General features: G+C 36.0%; 1 long non-coding RNA gene and 1 pseudogene across 1 annotated transcript in view; one reads left to right on the top strand and one right to left on the bottom strand.

The window, feature by feature from the left end:
• Positions 1-18,874, bottom strand: part of LOC141371346 (uncharacterized) — a 183,843-nt gene that overhangs the window by 78,288 nt on the left and 86,681 nt on the right. The gene's annotated exons all lie outside the window — the stretch shown is intronic.
• LOC112807462 (large ribosomal subunit protein eL21-like) lies at positions 10,173-10,679 on the top strand (annotated as a pseudogene).

The raw sequence follows: 18,874 nt of genomic DNA on the forward strand, positions 1-18,874 counted from the left end.
GAGGAATTCTTAATCTCAGGAAACAAACTGAGAGTTGCTGGAGTGGTGGCGGGGTGGGAGGGATGGGGTGGCTGGGTGATAGACACTGGGGAGGGTATGTGCTATGGTGAGCGCTGTGAATTGTGCAAGACTGTTGAATCACAGATCTGTACCTCTGAAACAAATAAAGCAGTATGTGTTAAGAAAAAAAAAGAAGAAGAAAAAGAAGATAGCAGGAGGGGAAGAATGAAGGGGAGTAAACCGAAGGGGGAGACAAACCATGAGAGATGATGGACTCTGAAAAACAAACTGAGGGTTCTAGAGGGGAGAGGGATTGGTGGATGGGTTAGCCTGGTGATGGATATTAAAGAGGGCACATTTTGCGTGGAGCACTGGGTGTTATGCACAAACAATGAATCATGGAACACTACATCAAAAACTAATGATGTAATGTATGGTGATAAACATAAAAATAAAAATTTTAAAGTAAAATAAAAAAAAATGGGAATTCAGAAGCCATGAGTCTCCAGTCCCTGACAACAATAATTTCAACGAGTTTTTCTTTTTTGGGGGGTGTACTTTCATTTCTATTTATTATTCATTGCTCAAGTAACATAACTATTATACCACTGGTAAGGAAAGAAGGGTGGTGCAGTCAGTCCTTAGGAAACAGGGAAGTTCTGATACTCCACAACCAGTGCAATGTGATGACTATCACAAGTGGTAGTAAAACAGAAGTCACAGACAAAGATGACAGCAGTATCATCAAAACCAAAAGATTTCAAGGGAATAATACACTGTCTCTCTTTCTCTAAGACATCTGTCCAATTTCTCTGTAGCCTAAGAAATGGAAGCATTTTTCCTAGTTATAAGACACGCTGGTACTGGGATGAAAAGCAGACTTGCTGCCCTATATTGAAGTCTGTATGACAAATGCCATGAATGCACATACATGTGCATGAGTGTGTCTTGTTGATTTTATCATTCCCAGGCTTCATTTGCCTGACTTCACAAACCCCCATGGTAATGCTGAACTCATGGAACAAAAGTACTATGGTAGTAGATTCTTCAATCCTCAGCTGCAGTCTTAGAGAGGCTGCCTCTGACAGCCTTAACTGAAAGTGCATAGTCTTCATCCTTAGAAATAAACCAGGCCTTATCCTCCTTGAAATCAGAGATCAATAAGGCTATTCGCATAGTGGTCTCAGAAAGATAGCAATTTTTTCTCTCCTTTTTGTTTTTAATGTGGCAATTTTACTGGCTGCTTAGCATTATGTAATCAGAAAGTAGTTTAAAAGGCATTCAAGATTATCTTTGATATTTAGAACCTTTTTCTTAACTGTATATCCCTTGGGCATCTGAAGGGCATAAGCCACAACTATAGGGTTCTTTCTTGCTGACCCAATCAGAGCACTGGTAATGAGGGAGAGCTCTTCAAGAAACCTTATGACCTATACCAGCTTATCTAATAAATGAATATTAGTAAGAAAGTAATTGATTCCTCAGGATACAAGCACATAAAGCATGTCAGGCTAAAATAAAATCTCCTTTTTTGCCTTACAAAATACAAAAGGTATAGGGTTGATTTTAGAAAAGAAACAAATCCATGAATATAATATATAGCTGATATATATATGCCTATAGTAGGAAGTAGATTTATGGTTTGCAATCCAATGGATAAGGTGACTTGAATGAAAAATGAAGGACATCATCAAGGGCCAACCACTTAGTCTCGATTCTGGGACATAGCCAAGACCCAATAGCCATAAATCATGAGATGGAACAACAAATGGACACTCTCTCCACCATCACCATAGAGCAAATTCTCAGTAAGTAATGGGTTTCTTTTTATGTGTCCCATCCACCAATCTGCAGTGAACTAAATGTAAATGCTCTGTGATGCCAAGCCATATAATGTGTGTGCTTTGCACATGGTGGATGCTTAATGAGTGCTTCTGGGAAATTACGATTTTCCTTTCATGTAATTTTTCAAATAAGGGGGTAGATTAGCCAGTTCTCATTAATATTTGTGAAGTGGATGGAGCCCCCTTCTTTTCTCTGACTTGGTTCCTGCTATCACTTTAATTGACTTCTCATCTTGTCTGATCAAAACTACCCCTTAGTAAAGAATATGTGATGTAAGGGTCTTGAGTCTTAGTGCAATTCCTCTTCAGAATGGCTTCAATAAGATCAGATGAGTATTTGGAGGGCCTCTCTAAGATTAGGCTACAGAAAATCCTGTCTGTGATTAGACAATGTTAAAACGATCACAGTGGTGATAAAACAGCCATAGGCCTTAATCTGCTCTTCCTTTGTCTCAGAAAACTTCAGCTTTTTCCAGTTTTGAAATGCAAATCCAATTTGTCACTACACTGTACAACAATGCATACACATAAAAATATCCCACGCAATGCCCTTATATCACTGCTTAAAGCCCTTCAATGTCTTCCCTTTGTTGATGGTACAAAATTTAAAATTCTTAATGACACCTCATGAACTTACTGACCCCTCCAGCTCATCTCAACCCAAATGCCCTCATTCTCTGTGTTCCAGCCACACTCACCTTTTTTGAGTTCTTCAGTGGAACATTCACCTTCTCGTCTCAGAAGAAATGTCTCAGGAAAGCGATCACCTTCCTTTTCCTACCATTGCCTTGGCCACCTTATGTTATTTATCAAGTCTCCATTGAAATGTTACTCTCAAAGCACATTGAACTTTTGGTAAGTGGGGGAAGAGGATTCATAGGAAGATGTTATGGGAAATTCTGATTAGGAAATTTAAATGTATTAGGCTTAGTAAATACAAAAAAGAATGAGTTTAGTGAAGATAGGGTGGACATCGAGAAAAACAGACAAGCTAAAAAGAACTCTCTTACATTTTTGAAACCTTAAACGAGAATTTGGTCAAGGATAAATAGCCTATGGAGCACAGTTCAGCCAAGACTTAAATGTGAGGGCACCATCTCTGTCCAGGGCCCCCTCTGCAGTATTGATTAAGAAGATGCAACATATAGGGACACCTGGGTGGCTCAGTTGGTTAAGTGACTGCCTTCGGCTCAGGTCGTGATCCTGGAGTCCCGGGATGGAGTCCCGCATCGGGCTCCCTGCTCGGCAGGGAGTCTGCTTCTCCCTCTAACACTCTTCCCTCTCGTGCTCTCTATCTCTCATTCTCTCTCTCTCTCAAATAAGTAAATAAAATCTTAAAAAAAAAAAGATGCAACATATAAATGAAGCCAGTAGTAACTAAGGGCAGAGTAACAGATGGACCAGCTGCCTCTACTTAGGGGGAAGCTCTGAAGGGGCATCTGGAAAGGGTTTGTCAAATGCACAAAGCACAAGCTGACAAAAGAATGGACTTGGGCTGTAAATAAAAGATGGGGAATGCACCTTAGAGTTATTGATGTTGTCTCGGTCAGATCATCTGCAAAGCCCCATCTACTCTGTCTGAGGCAATGTTTCATGAAAGGAAAACCCAAGGCTCAATGATCAAAGAGCTCATTTTCCAAAAAGATTTAGTGAGTCAGATTGAGTTACTAGTAGTTGTGTTAGCTTTCTAAAGAGACTTCTTTTTCTTCTTACTATCAACAAGGAACCGCCTTAATGGCTTATTGTAATAAATATAAGAGGAGAGAAAATAAAGCACTGATTACAATTATAGTTAAATGTTTATGCTGATTTTTAAAGTTTTGTCTCACTAACTGGACTGTTAAGTACCCAGTGAGTAGAATCTGTTTTGCTCACCATTGTATCACTTGCTTATCATGTTGCCTGGAATATAACTGGGATCCAATAAATACTTAGATGGCCTACTGGATGAGTGGCATTGAGAATCCATATAACTGTGGGCATTTTTCCACTTGATGCTTAACATAGAAGAATACCCCCTATACAAAATAAGCATAAAAATTTGGTGAGTACCAACAAGTTCATGGAAAAAGATACTCCAAGAAAAATTTTTCCACTTAATGGCAGTCATGGGGACAAGTTGATTTCCTTTCTCTCTCATAAAAATGTCTACGATCTCTAACAATATACCACATTCTCATATAATGTATTAGGGTTGGAATCTGTGCAGTGAATGAAGGAATAGTTCTCTCTTATATAAGTCTTGCTTGGAGTGACCAAACTTCAGTGATCGGGTAACTGAATACTAAAAACAGAGATTCTAAAATGAAGAACTTCCTCTCTGCCTTTAGTGAAAGGGAATTTTGAAAAATTGTTTGATTTCAGTTTATCAAGCTGAATAGAGGGAAAATTGAAGAACAAGAATTCTGCCCTAAAATCTCAAGGCATGACCCAGCCTCTGGGTCTGGCCTATTTCACCCACAGAGTTACCTAATGCCTTGCAGTAGGTGTGGCTCACAGACCAGCAGCATCCACGTTACCAGAAAACTTAAGAAATACAGAATCTGAAGCCTCACTTCAGATCTACTGAAACTCAATCTGTTTTATCAGGCAATCCATGTGCCCATTAAAATTTGAAAAGTACTGACCTTGAACCTATAGTATATGATGGAGACCTTGGGTTTATGTGTTAGACTACATTTTAGAATATTTTGAAAGCTGAAATTTTAAATTGAGGGTGGAAAAGATGATTCTTGAGACACACACAGATATCTGAAAGAATTTCTTTCATAGGAAGATACTAAAATTTAGAAAAGGTCAGAGACTGTATTCCACAGCTCCAAAAGGCAAATTCAAACTAGTCTAGCCAAAAAGAACAACAAAAGCATTAATCATTCCCTTCCAGGCCTTCGAGCTTCAAATATTCTCACAGATAAGAAAGACAGAAGGAGGGCGCCTGGGTGGCTCAGTCGTTAAGCGTCTGCCTTCGGCTCAGGTCATGATCCCAGGGTCCTGGGATCGAGTCCCACATCGGGCTCCCTGCTCAGCAGGAAGCCTGCTTCTCCCTCTCTCACTCCCCCTGCTTGTGTTCCTGCTCTCTCTGTGTCTCTCTGTCAAATAAATAAATAAAATCTTAAAAAAAAAAAGACATAAGGAAAATGTTTTATCCACAGAGGAAAAGTCAAGAAGTCAGAAAAGACCCAGTGCTCAAAAGATACTGTAAGAGAAGCCCAGAAATTAGAAACTGTACTCTTGGTAATATAAAAATAGTAATTCTATTTTTCAACCCTCCTTTTTCCCCTGCAGTGTACTTTAAATTTTATTTGTAGGTAGTTATACACATTTTATATCATTCCTCATTTTTTCCATTATCCAGGTTATAAGTTCCATAAAGAAAAGATAGCTCCTTACCTGCTCAAAATAGTTTTTAATTTTCCATAAATATTTATTATGTACCTTTGATCACTCACTCTCCAAATATGATGGACAATTAAATTTCCCCAAGAATAAGCACATGACTCAATTTCTCTTGCAAAACTCATCTTCCCTTTTCCATATCCCCAATCCCTTCAGAATGAACTCATGTCACCACTTAAGAGAGATCTCCCCTGGCTTCCACTCCCTCCTTTCTACTTTGAAAGCACTTTGCCCTTCCCTCAACTATAGCACTTATACCGTGCTGTAAACTGCTTACCATCTGTTTCCATAATCTACTGTGATGTCCTTAAAGCCAACACTGTAACACAGATGTAGTTAGAGCCTTCCAGCTTGAGTCAAACTTGAATAAAATATCTCATTTCACAACCTATGCTGTCTGATACCATGCTGTCTTTTTCAGTAAATTTCTGCTCTGTTTCCACCAATGGTTCCTCAATTTCTGGTTCATCTCTGTGCATGTGGTCTCTATCCAGTGTTCATCCTAATTTGCACACCAACTTCAGTTTTATGGACATTTGCCACAAGAACTGAATCATATTAACAAGTGTAGGGATTTTGCTCAAGATTGACACAGTTTTTCTCCATGAGGTGACTTGTCCCTTCATGTTCTTCCATCATCCACAGTCTGAGCTCAGTCATTTGCCTAAATCCCCTGGACATGCAATCCAGACCCTGGACCCCAAACCACAGTCAGGTTGATCTATCTTCCTCAGCATTCAGAACATCTGTCGCAATGGTGTTTTTCCAGTCATTACACTTTTACACACCCAATTGCTCCAGTAATGTTTATTCAAAAAATTACTGCATAAATAATCTTAAAACTGGAATCTGAAAGACCTGCTGAATTCTCAATCATGTAAAATGAAATCCTTAATCTTATGATCTCTCCTTCAGTCTCCCAAAGGAGGACAAATAAGCGAGCTTGTTTTTCGTATGACTTTCTTTTGAATAAAACTGGTAATCACCCCCTCTCAACACAAGACATGCAAAGAAAAATGTGAAGAGATAATGCCAAAAATGCACCTCATTCATCAAGATTCTGAGTTGCTATCCACAGAATCCATAGTATATGTGATCAGAATCAGAAACCCAGTTGGGTGTGCCTTTATACTGGTTGGAAGGGACACTGGGAGGTATAGGCTGTTAGGGATTGCATTTTAGGAGGGCAGAATTCACACTATGAATATTAACGAGTGCAGTGGATACCAAGAGATTTGACGTAGTCACAAATAGCACTCCCTACATTTACCTAAGTATTAGACTATGAAATGTCTAGAATATCACACAAAGTAGTAGAAACTTTCTCAGTTAGGATTGGGACTCACTAATATGTTTAGTGCAATGGTATGACATCATCAAAGCCATCTTGTAAAAAATCATTTCTGGCAAAAGACAGGATTGGATTCATGAGAGGATAAAAGGAAGATGCAATTATACAGACAATATAATAATTAAAACCTGTAAAACAAAGGGTAATAAGGAACTAAAAATTACTGAGCATTTAATTCTCATAAAAACTTTGGTAGAGACTTCCAAGGCTCATCCTCATCTAATTGTCCTTTTGGTTAAACCCCAAGAGAGTATTTACACTTCTGTGTCTTTTTATGCATGACTAGTTCTGGCCAATGGGTTATAGGAGAAAATATGTCACTTCTGAGTCAAAGCATTTAAATGCCGGCATGAGATGACCAGTCAATAATCCCCTTCCAAGCACTCTTTCCCAGACATATGGACAGTTGAAACACCCCTTGTAAGAGGATCCTCAGTCATCCTGGATCCAAAGTAACTGTGATATGCAGAGCCTTCTGCCAACCAATGCAGGGTATGAATTGTGAACAAGGTAAAAACCTGTGTTGTTAAGCCACTAAGATTTTAGGGTTTGTTTTGTTTATTTAGCCAGGGCATAAATTAGCTTAAACTGCCTTACCCAATAATCCTGTGGAAAAGCAACTGCCATCCTAATTTTCAGCTAGGGACAATGAGGCTCAGAGAGGCTATCCAAAGTCAATGAGGAAATATGTACTGAAGCTGGAATTTGTTTTGTTTCATTGTTGTACGGTTGTGCTACCATTGGTTTGTTGTAATTATATCATGCTTGTTTTATGATGTGTGTGTGTGTATATATATATATATATATATATATCTGTGTATACATTTGTATATATAATAGACATATATACAAATAGATACATAGATGCATTATATATAAATTTTTGTGTAACACATACATGTAGATAATTTTTTTCTTTTATAACATTTTTCTTGGCTTGACCCTTCCAAAATTGTCAAATTGCTTTCTAAAAAGACTATAATAATTAATAGTTCCACCAGTAGTACACACAACTACTCTTTTTGCTGCATGCCTGCCAGCAAATAACATTATTCTGTTTAATTTTTTCCAATCTGATAACAATAAAGCAACATTTATTATTTAATGCACATTTCCCTGACTTCTTTTGAATATGATCACCTTTTCTTATGTTTGTTAGTTAGATGAATTGCTTTTTATTAATTGATTATTCATTTATTGTTGTCAAACTTTCTGTTGGGTCATTTTTCTTTTCATTGTCAATTTGTAAGGGCTCTTTCTATATAATATGTGTTAATCCCTTGTCATCTGTGTTGCAAATATTTTTATAAATCTATTGCTAGTTTATTGACTTTGTTTATGTTATCTTTGCCTTATATATAAAGCAATTAAAAATGTATATGGTAAAATTTTCTTTTAAAATTGTATTATGAAATATTTCAAACACATATATATGTACAAAAATAAAGTAAAAATTCATACCATCTACCTTAAAAAATAAAATACAAACAATATAATTAAAGCCTGAGGTGTACTTCTCTCCAATCACATCTTCCTTCCTCACTCCCAGAATTAACCATTATTCTATATTTGGTATGTATCATTTCTATGCATTTCCTTATATTTTCATCATTACATCTATTTTTAGGCTATGTATAGCGTTGTTTTTCATACTTTAAAATTTTGTATAAATGTATTAATACTACATATATCTTTTTCTTGAACTTCAGTTTTTCGCACTCGGCTATGCTTTTGACAATTCATCAATTTTTAACTACGTAGTTCTAATTTATTAATTTTATCTGCAATATAGTATAATTTAGCATACTCTGACCCTTTTCTTTTTAAGAAATACTCATTTCCAAATTTCTGTAATTATAAGCAATGTTGCAATGATCATTCTTGTGTTCATTTCCTTCTGAGTATGTTTAAGAAATTTTCAAAATTATATACCTAGCAATAGAACTAATAGACTTTAGGGTTTGTACAAATTGCTTAATTACTAAATGACATAGTTTATCAATATGCACTCCCATCTAAGAGTTTCTCTTGCTTCACATTTTCACAAACACTTGTTATGGTTAAATTTTTATATTATGGAAAATTTGATGAGTGTGAAATGGTACTTAATAGCAGTTTTCATTAACGTTTCCCTAAGTTCTAAGGAGGTCAAGCATTTTTCATATGTTAGCCACTAGAGGTTACTTCTTCTGTAATTTGATCACACAATTTGCTTCTAGATTCTCTACTGTGTCATTTATGTAATTCTTACTGATTTTTAGGCTCTCTTTATTGTGGATCTTAATCCTTTATGATTAACACAAATCTCTCTCCCAGTCTGTGGCCTGTATATGCATGCTTTTTCATATCCTTTGAGAAACCAAAATTATAAATTTTATTATAACTCAGTTTATAAGTCATTTTCTTTAAAGTTTGCTATTTCTGTCATGTTTAAGAAATCTTTTGCTACCCCCAAAGTGGTAAAAATACTCTTTCATTATTTTCTTCTAAATATTTTAAATTTGAGGTGTGTTGGGTGCCTGGGTGGCTCAGTTTGTTAAGCAACTGCCTTCGGCTCAGGTCATGATCCTGGAATCCTGGGATCGAGTCCCACATCGGGCTCCCCGCTCAGCGGGGAGTCTGCTTCTCCCTCTGACCCTCTTCCCTCTCGTGCTCTCTAACTCTCATTCTCTCTCTCTCAAATAAATAAATAAAATCTTTAAAAAAATAAAATAAATAAAATAAAATAAATTTGAGGTGTGTGTATGATGTTGACTGATTTTGTTTGGGTGGTAAAGGTCTATTTTTCACCAAATCCAATAACCAATTTCCCTAGAAATATTTCCTCTAGGTTCTCAAATTTGCTGCCAGAGAGTTGTAATAATATTTGCTTGTTATTCTTTTAATCTCTCGCAGTAATGATAATTACATCTCTTTTTTATTTCTACTCTTATATATATTTTTGCTCCCTCTCCTTTTTCTTAGCTATACCCAAAGGGCATTTTTTTTAAAATTGGTTTTCCAAAAACAAGCCCCCCCCCCAAAAAAAAGCACCAGGATTGTCCTTTCAACACTTCTGAGAGAATTATTTCATATTTTGGTAACTTTAGGCTAACTTTTGTTTAAAAATTCCTTTCTCCCTTATTCTTTTAGCTTGCTAATGGTTTTATTATAATTTCTTTAAAACTAAGTTCCTTTATTATTTCTTTCTTCTTTAAAAATGGGATATTTAAAACTGTAAGTGTTATTCAGAGAATAACTTTTGTATCTGAAAGATTTTACTATGAAGGATTTGACTTCTTTTTCTTTCTAGGTATTTTGTAAGTTCAGTTTTAATTTCCTCCTTGAACCAAGAGTCATATTGAAATGTACTTCTTAATTTCCAAGTTGTTAAGGTATTTATATTCACCTTTATATTACTTATTTCCAATTTTATTGGATTGTGTTAAAAAAATATAGTCTATAAAATTTCTACTTTTAAAGTCTGTTGAGCCGATTCCTTTTAAGAGACAATAATATTCTATACAATGTCTATAAATAATAAATAATACAGTTATTATTAATTAATAATAAGTAAATTCAGGCCTTTCTTTCAGCCAGAACCACCATCTTCCAGTAATTTGCCAAAATGACCAACACAAAGGAAAAGAGGAGAGGTACCCGCTATATGTTCTCTAGGCCTTTTAGAAAACATGTTGTTGTTCCTTTGACCACATACATGAGAATCTATAAGAAAGGTGATATTGTGGACATCAAGGGAATAGGCACTGTTCAAAAAGGAATGCCCCACAAATGTTACTATGGCTGAACTGGAAGAGTCTACAGTGTTACTCAGCATGCTGCTGGCATTGCTGTAAACAATCAAGTTAAGGGCAAGATTCTTGCCAAGAGAATTAATGTACGTATTGAGCATATTAAACACTCAAAGAACCGAGACAGCTTCTTGAAGCGTGTGAAGGAAAACGATCAGAAAAAGAAGGAAGCCACAGAGAAAAGTACTTGGGTTCAACTGAAGTGCCAGCCTGCCCCACAGAGAAGCACACTTTGTGAGAACCAATGGAAAGGAGCCCAAACTGCTGGAACCCATTCCCTGTGAATTCATGGCATGATAATGTAAAGAAAATAAAAGACCTGAGACTAAAAAAAAAGAGAGAGAGAGAGAGAGAGAGAAAAGTAAATTCAGTTTATTGACTGTTTCTGCAAGTCCTTAAAGGCATTACGTTTGTATTTCTATGGAACCTTCTACAGAACCTCTAAATTCTGAAAATGATATATTGATGTGTTCTTCTGTTGTGATATGTTTAACAAGCTATCCTTGTGTTTCTAAAGGTTTTTCCTCCATATTTAGCTTTTATATTGCTTGGTGCAAACAGATTTACCTTGAGTCTACCTTTTCATAACCTGTACCTTTTATCATTATAAGGTTTCTCCTTACCACGTTTACACATTTCAGCCCTATCTTGCAGTTATATTGCTACTTCTTTTCATTTTTAGTTATATTTATCTGTTTATTCTTTAATTTCATACCTTTATTATTTTGCTTTAATATTTTTGGTAAATAGCATATTGCTGGGTTTTTTTAATAAGTCAGACTGTATCTTTTAATGGCAAAATTCAGTTCATCATATTTAGTGTAGTTGTTGATGTTGATATATTTGATTCTTTTCTATCCATTTTTATGTCTATTATTTATTTTCATTTGTTATTTTCTCTTTTTAATTTGGTTTGATCAAGTTGCTATTCACTCCCGTTAATTTTTATTCTGGTTTTACTTTTCAAGTCAATCTGACAGAATGTTGTTTTACCACTGAATTTAATACAATCACATTAGTATAATGGCAGATGCAGTAAATTCCGATCTTTCCATCTTTACATTAAGACATTTTGCTTGTTTTGTCTGTTTTATTTTTGATTTGATCAACCTGATTTTCACTTTTATTGCTACATATTCCAGTTTTATTTTTAAAATTAATTTGACAGAATGTCTTTTAATGGTAGAATTTAACCCATTAAGATTTAGTATAATGGCTAATACACTCAATTCCATTTTCTTCATCTTTCTGTTAATATATTATTTTACCTTCTTGTTCTTTATGTTTGCTTTTGGTTGACCAAGTTTTTATTCATCCCAGAGCTATTTATTCTAGCTTGTCCTCTGTAAATGGGGAGTTCTGTTTTACTATTACATTCCTTTTACAGGTTTCTTACCTTTCCCCATGCAACACATACACTTTTTTTTCTAGAATTACCCTTGAAGTATGTCTCTCCTGTTTAAAGAATCCTTGTTTAACATTGTATCACCCATTCACAAAAAGTCTAGGTTTTATCAAATTAGATATAACTATTAACTATAAATGTATATATGTGTATGTTAACTGAAAGTATCATTGCAGGTTCTTAAGATACTAGAAGATGGTTAATCTATTATCTTGTAGCTTCCAATATTTCAGATAGAAAACCTGAAGCTAGTTAAATTATCTTCTTTTGTTGGTACTGTTAATTTTTTTAATGCATATATATATTATCCTGAATGCAGACAAGAGGTTTCTGGGGGTAGAATAGATTATTAATTTATTTAAAGTAAATAATGTGCCAGCTCCTATGTGCTCCAATTTCCCTCTTCTGGGGCAATACTATAAAAGTTAAATGTCACCTATACATACAGTGTCTCCATTGTAGTGAAGACTATTGAAAATATGGATTTCTACATTACACAGGAGAAAGAGGCAAATGTCTACTTTCTCCTTCTGAGATTGTCTCCTTGGAAAAGTAATGAAAGATTCCGAGTTCTTACTCTAACCCTTTGGAATGTAAATAAATTTCTCGAAGGAAAAGATAAGACCAGAGCCTCTAGCTTTGCAACCTATGGGTTTCTTCCGACTCCTGCTGTCATTTCCCCTTGAAATATAAGTACATGCCTCCTACCTCTGCAGAGGTAAATATTCTGGAGTTCTTACTATCTAACTAGTTATAAATTAACCTTTTTTTAATTTTCTTTTTTAATTAAATTTTATTTTATTATGTTATGTTAGTCACCATACATCACTAGGTTTTTTTAATTTTTTATTGTTATGCTAATCACCATACATTACACCATTAGTTTTTGATGTAGTGATCCACGATTCACTGTTTTCGTATAACATCCAGTGCTCCATGCAGTACATTTAGGTTTGTTTTTTTAGGGCAGGTCCCACATTTCAAAAAAGTTTATTCAGACAGCTCTAACTGTGCATAAACATAAAAAATGTTTTCTCTACATCCCATAGGTATTTATTCTTTGTTGCATGCTTAAGAGGTTTCTATGTATTCTTAGAATTCAGAATTCTGCAAACCTCTGTCCAAAAATATCTGTTCTTATCAAATCTGCCCAAATTGGTACATTCTCTCAATCTGCAATTCAAGTATTTATCCAGTATGAGGACTTTCCCCACTATTATTTGTTTAAATAACTGCCTCTCCTTCGTATGATCCTTTTTCTTTTTCTGAAACAGTGGTTATTCACATTTGTTCTAGACGCATCATCTAGGTCTTTGCTTTCATCATGGTTTTGAAATATTTCTTTTACCTCATCTTCCAAGATATTAATTTGAGATACAATTAAAAATTGATTCTAAAATAAAGCAGTGTTTTAAATGTAAAGAATTGGGGGTTTTTGCTATACCCCAATCTCCTTAAGTGTGTTTATGATTTTTCTTGTTAAATTATTAATTGTCTCTTTTAGCAGATCTATTTGATATTCCTCTCTCTGGCTGCTCAGCCCCTAAATTTGTTATCTTCTTCTTTGTCAGCTCGCTGGCATGCAGGTATGGTAGTTGGAGCACCCTAACTAGCAACAAGCCTGTAAGTAGCAAAAGGTAAAATCTTCCATATGCCTTGGGCCAACAGTAGCATAGCAGATGGCTGCCAGTCACTCAGTAGATAACATGAGGGAGTCAACTTGTTCCCCAGTTTCCTTGCATAGTCCCACCTCAAGAATGGGAAAACCTGGCTCACCCATTCATCTCCTCCTAGATTTATTGAGGACTAAAGAAATCAGGCAAGTTCATATAGGGCTGATATTAACATTGATCAAGAGTCAAGATCTGCTACATTCAGATCTTCCTGGAATTCAATGCTTTGGGCCCATAAAGGAGAAAAACAATTCCAGCTATCCTTGTCTGGATTCCCTTCTAGGGGCCAAGACTCAATTACTGCTAGCCCCAGTAGCTGCTTTGTTCAAGAGAAGAAGCTGGATTAGAGTCAGGAGGGTAAGCAAAGCACAAACCTATTTCCTGAATGAAGAGAATGGTAGTTGAGTCAAAGAAGCTGGATAGATTCAAAGACATAAGGAGGCAAAATGAACAGTGTTAAACAATGGTTGTAGATTGGGAGTGAGGGGGAAGAATTAAGGATAATCAAAGATTTCTAGTTTGGAAAATTAGTTGAGTAAAGTAATCACGAAATAAGCTATTTCTCTCCACTAAACTCTCATTACATCTTGGAGTTCATTTGCTACTGAATCTTCTATGGTTCATATATTCTTTGAACTACATATCTTCTTTGAAGGGGTGAAATACCTCTAATGACTGTCAAGTAGAGAGAAGGATACTTAAAAATATTTTTACCCACAGGTCTGCTTAGGGTCAGAAATACCCTGATCCCAGTTTCCAAATGCATTCTTCCAACATCAGCCCTATCTATCATCTTGCTGCCAATGCAAGCTGGCCAATGCCAGCTGAGAGCCAGAGAATAATATTGTTGGCATAAAAAATCAATCCCAATTTGAAGTTGAGAGTTGTTTTGTTTTGTTTTTTTAACTTCAGGTAAAGATGCACACCATGACACACTGTGATAAATTGCTTGGCATAGTGGTTCTCAGAGTGCAATTGTATAAACCTAGCTTCAGCACTTCAAAGTGTACTTTCGGATAGGGTTAATAAAGCCAACGGGATTACTGATACTTAATCAGTACCAGGAGCATCACTGCTCAGTTTCAAAATGCAGTCTGTCTTATCTTCTTATTTGTCACCATATGCCTGAGAAAGCATGGGATGCACAGCGGTTTTCGCTCTTTCTAAAAGTTACAAGACTCTTCTATTAGCTTACCTGAGAGTTATATTTATCTGTGGTCTTTTTGAACAGGAACTGTTTTTGAAGTGGAAATAGATGATGTGTCCTTGTCAGTACTGGACTCTCAAAATAATAATAACAACAACAACAATAATGCTGTAACATCAAAAATGATAAACAGTGCAGAGAAAGATTAAAGGCTGGGCACTAAGAAAGCCAGCTAAAGGAGTGGAAGATAAAAGGAGAAAAAAGTAACTGGGCAGACAAAATTCATTCTTTACTACAATGAATCCTAAACTAGAGGAGAGTTGAAATGTGGAGTAGCTCTTAGTTATTTCCTTATTTACTCTCTATATTATTCCATAAAGAATTTAAGACTCCTCACATGAACTGGGAAAGATAATGTAAGGGGAAAAAAGTAAATTAAAAGGAATGTAAAACAAGGATAAGTGTGTAAATCTGAGTTAGAAATAAGCTTAATTGTAAAATAGATACTATAAAACCAACACAATTGCCAAAGGAAGTGGTAAGGTTGACTGAGCTTTTCAGTAATCAACTCTAAAAGGGAAGCTTTGTGGTCGGTCCCACAATTCCCAGTATCTGATAGAAACTGTACAATTTTTCAGGAGCCCCATGATGATTCTGGCTGATAATGTCAAGCAGGACTATCTCCAGAGATTCCTTGTAGAGTTGGCTATGCAACTCAAATCCCAAACAGCACCCTTACACAAAATAAAATGTGAGATTCACAAAACTCTCTTACCTTGTCCCTCAGCTAATGTGTGGCAACTAGAAAAAGTACACTTTAGTTTGCAAAAATAGTTTACAGAGGGTGCTGAGTGGCAAAATAAAGCAACAATCCTCACGTGTTCAGAAATTCTCGGTCTAAACACAATGTGATGCTGCATTGCCCTACTTCCTTCTGGTCTTCAGAGAGTTCTCTATGACCTTTCAAAAGCAGACCTCTGATACCAAGTGGTTTTTGAAACAGTAAGAGGAAATGTTAACAAAAACTCAAAAACAAAACACACACACACAAGAAAACAAACAAACCCTTATAGTTTGATGGTAAACTAATGCCTAAATTCAACTTCTTTGGGCCCAGCTATCTTTGTCTATGTTTCTAATTTTCCTAAGATGCTAAAATAAATAAATAAATTAATTAATTAATTAATTAATTAAATAAAACTTGGGTCTGGCAGCAGGTTGGGGATGGGACAAAGGATAAAAGCCTCACGAGGCACTTACAACCTACAGTCTGTAACTCAGGACAGAGGATTGCTCATTTTGAAGGAAAATTCCCAGGTTGGGCCTCAGAATCATTTAACAAAAACCAAATTATCTATTATCCTTAAACCAGAGAGTATAGAAGGAGAGATTTCAAGTTAACAGGAAAGGAAGACCAAGGAAACAGAACTAACATTTTCTGAAGCTGAAGGCAATTTTGAACGTTGGAGAAAGAAGCAAGAGAAGGCCAACAGCAGAAAAGGGGGATAGAAATTTGATTACTGTTTACAAAAAAGTTTAAAACTAGATAATGACAGACCATCAATACTAGGTGAGAAAATTCATATTAGTAAATATCAAAATAACAGAGTTGGGACAGTATGTGAACAGACTACTACAATTTGCTTTCTCATATCAGCTCTCCAAGATATTACCAGATCTTTATAAAGATGTGCAGACATTGCGTACCTCTTCCTTCTTCTCTAATCCTAGGTGCTAAATGCAGAAACCTGAGTCAAGGATAAAATTGGGAAAATGGGGACCTAAATAATTTTACACTGCTACTTGAAGTTTTGTAATCTGAATGAATGCAGAGCAATTCATTTTAACTTCCTCGTCCCTCTGCTGTCACTCTAGCTTTACCAATTTCTTCAGCCATTAACTGATTTTTCCTATTGGCAAAAAAAAAAAAAATATATTCATGAATCATATTTAAAACTAAAAGGCTGAAAAGGAAATGGTCTTACCCATGGCCCTAAGATCTACTCTCCATTAGAGCTAATATCAATCTTAGTCATGTTGAAGGCCAGACGTCCTTTGATCAATGGTGTCTAAGCAACGATCACGAGTAACTGTACAGAACACAGAGATAAGAGCAATGATGGAGACCAATCTCAGAGCCAAGTTTCAAAGTGCATAAAGAAAGCAATGATAAAAACAAAACAACAGAGACTAGGGTGTGCAGGAATCTGAATTATGTAATTTGAGTATCTATTTCCCAGAAGCACATTTTTTCATTTAGGAAACCAAACCAAAAAATAAAAGAAAAAAAAAAAAGGAATGGGTTAGCCTAGCAATTAAAGAAGAGCAATTTCCTGCATTATGACCTGGTATAAAGATTTCAGAATTTCCAAATTAGAAGTCTAAATTTGAAGCATTTTAGAAGTCAAAATCACTTGCAAGCCATTAAGGATGAATTGATTTTCCAATACAACAGCAGCAAACTAGAACCACTTCCTACTGCTTTGAGAACTCCTCCTGTCATCAAATTCTGGCACTAAAGATTAAGAAACTTAAGAAAGAATTTCTTAAGCTTCTAATTGCACACCTTGTTCTTAAAGATTACGTGGTCATTCTGAGACTAAGCAAACATTTTGAAAAGGCCTTACCAGGGAGCTGCATATAAGGTTTCCTTCAGAATCTCAGTCCTACTCCTGCTTAGAAAATATCTTACGGTAGCATTTGATAAAATCATTTCAACATCAGTGTGCTTGCTCTGCCTTTTTCTAAACAAAAGCCTCATCGCAGGCAATCATCCCCAGCCAACCAGTCGGCTTTTCGCCATGCAACCTTTTAAATATTCTCTCTGCAGCAATGTCTCTAAATCGGGCTGCTTTCAACAAGATACTAATAGATGTTCTGTGAGGAAAAAAATAAGTTTACATAGTCGACTAAGCTTGAGGCTGGCTGGTAAAACAAACTTAAATAGATTTAATTACAGGATCTCTCTTGAGTATTTAGCCTCTCCTCCAAAAAGAGGCATCATTTAGCATCAGTTAAGCCCCTCCTCCCTTTGTTTTACCCAGAACACTATTTTTATCTTTCAAACTTAATTCCCATGAATCATACTTAGGAAGAATATCTTTAAAAGACAGCAATAAGAAAGAGACTATAGGGTAGGCATAGTGCACCTCAGTGAGTGAAATGTACCTGTGTTATAGACATGTGCTGCTTGAAGCTTTATTCCACAAGCTGATTCTACCTAATGACCAGCTTCTCAACCACCCTAGATGCAGAAACCTGATCTTAGGGCTCTGATGCCCCGTGTTCCAGGAATTAAGCCTGTTTCATACCCCTAGTGAATACCTGTCATCTTCACCCTTTCACCAACCTCAGTGAAGAGATGGGTTTGCCATCTGTCCCCATCTGGCTCTGGGTATGATAGTCCATCTCTATATGGGTGCACAGGGAAGTAACCTATCAGACTGTCAACCACAACCTGGTTGGGTTGAAAAATGCCCCTTAAGCATTAGGCTACCTTATTTTGAGAGTGTTAACTACTGTAGGTGGAAACAATGAGCATGGATGAGAAGCCAGGCCTACCGGCTCTCCCAAGCTGTTTTCTGAGATCTTTACCAATGAGGACTCACCATGATTCCAACATCCCTCTAGAGATGTCAAACAACAGTCCAGTATAGAAACACCTGGGAGTTTGGGAACTCTTGGGAAATAAGGATAATTTTGCCCAATGAGAATAAATTTTGATTAGAACTTAACAAAAATATATGCTGGCCAACAGAACCAGGAAATGGTGTCTGTGGAGATTAACAAGCTTATCCAAGGTCACACCTCTGGCACTCTTTCCAACACACCATGTCATCAAGTCCCTTTAATTTTTCTCTTCATTCAGGTAAAGTCCAATGTCCCTTCTTCACAGAGTCATGCCTAACCAGCTTCTCTAAAGCATATCTGTCCCCACTGACATATTTTTACTTCATACCAATCACCACAATTTGGAAATTCTTTTATTTGTTTGTCTTTAGTTTCTATCTTACCCCATTAGAGTAGAAATTTACAATGCAAGTATCTTATTCTTTTTGTTCTACTTTATCCCAAAAACCCAAAACAGTGCCTGGCACTTATTAGAATTAAATTAAACCCGATGATCAAGGAAGAGAAAGCCCCACTTCCAGTTTGCAAAACTCCTAATTCCTGAGAGACTTTCTCTCATAGCAACATTAAGTCTATAAAGGGAAAATGGGATATCTTAGTCCATGGGAATTTTTAAGGATATAATCACCTGCCTGAA

This window comes from Callorhinus ursinus, unplaced genomic scaffold (assembly GCF_003265705.2).
Source record: "Callorhinus ursinus isolate GAN/ISIS: 27379988/994484 unplaced genomic scaffold, GSC_fseal_2.0 scaffold69, whole genome shotgun sequence".
Classification (NCBI taxonomy): Eukaryota; Metazoa; Chordata; class Mammalia; order Carnivora; family Otariidae; genus Callorhinus; species Callorhinus ursinus.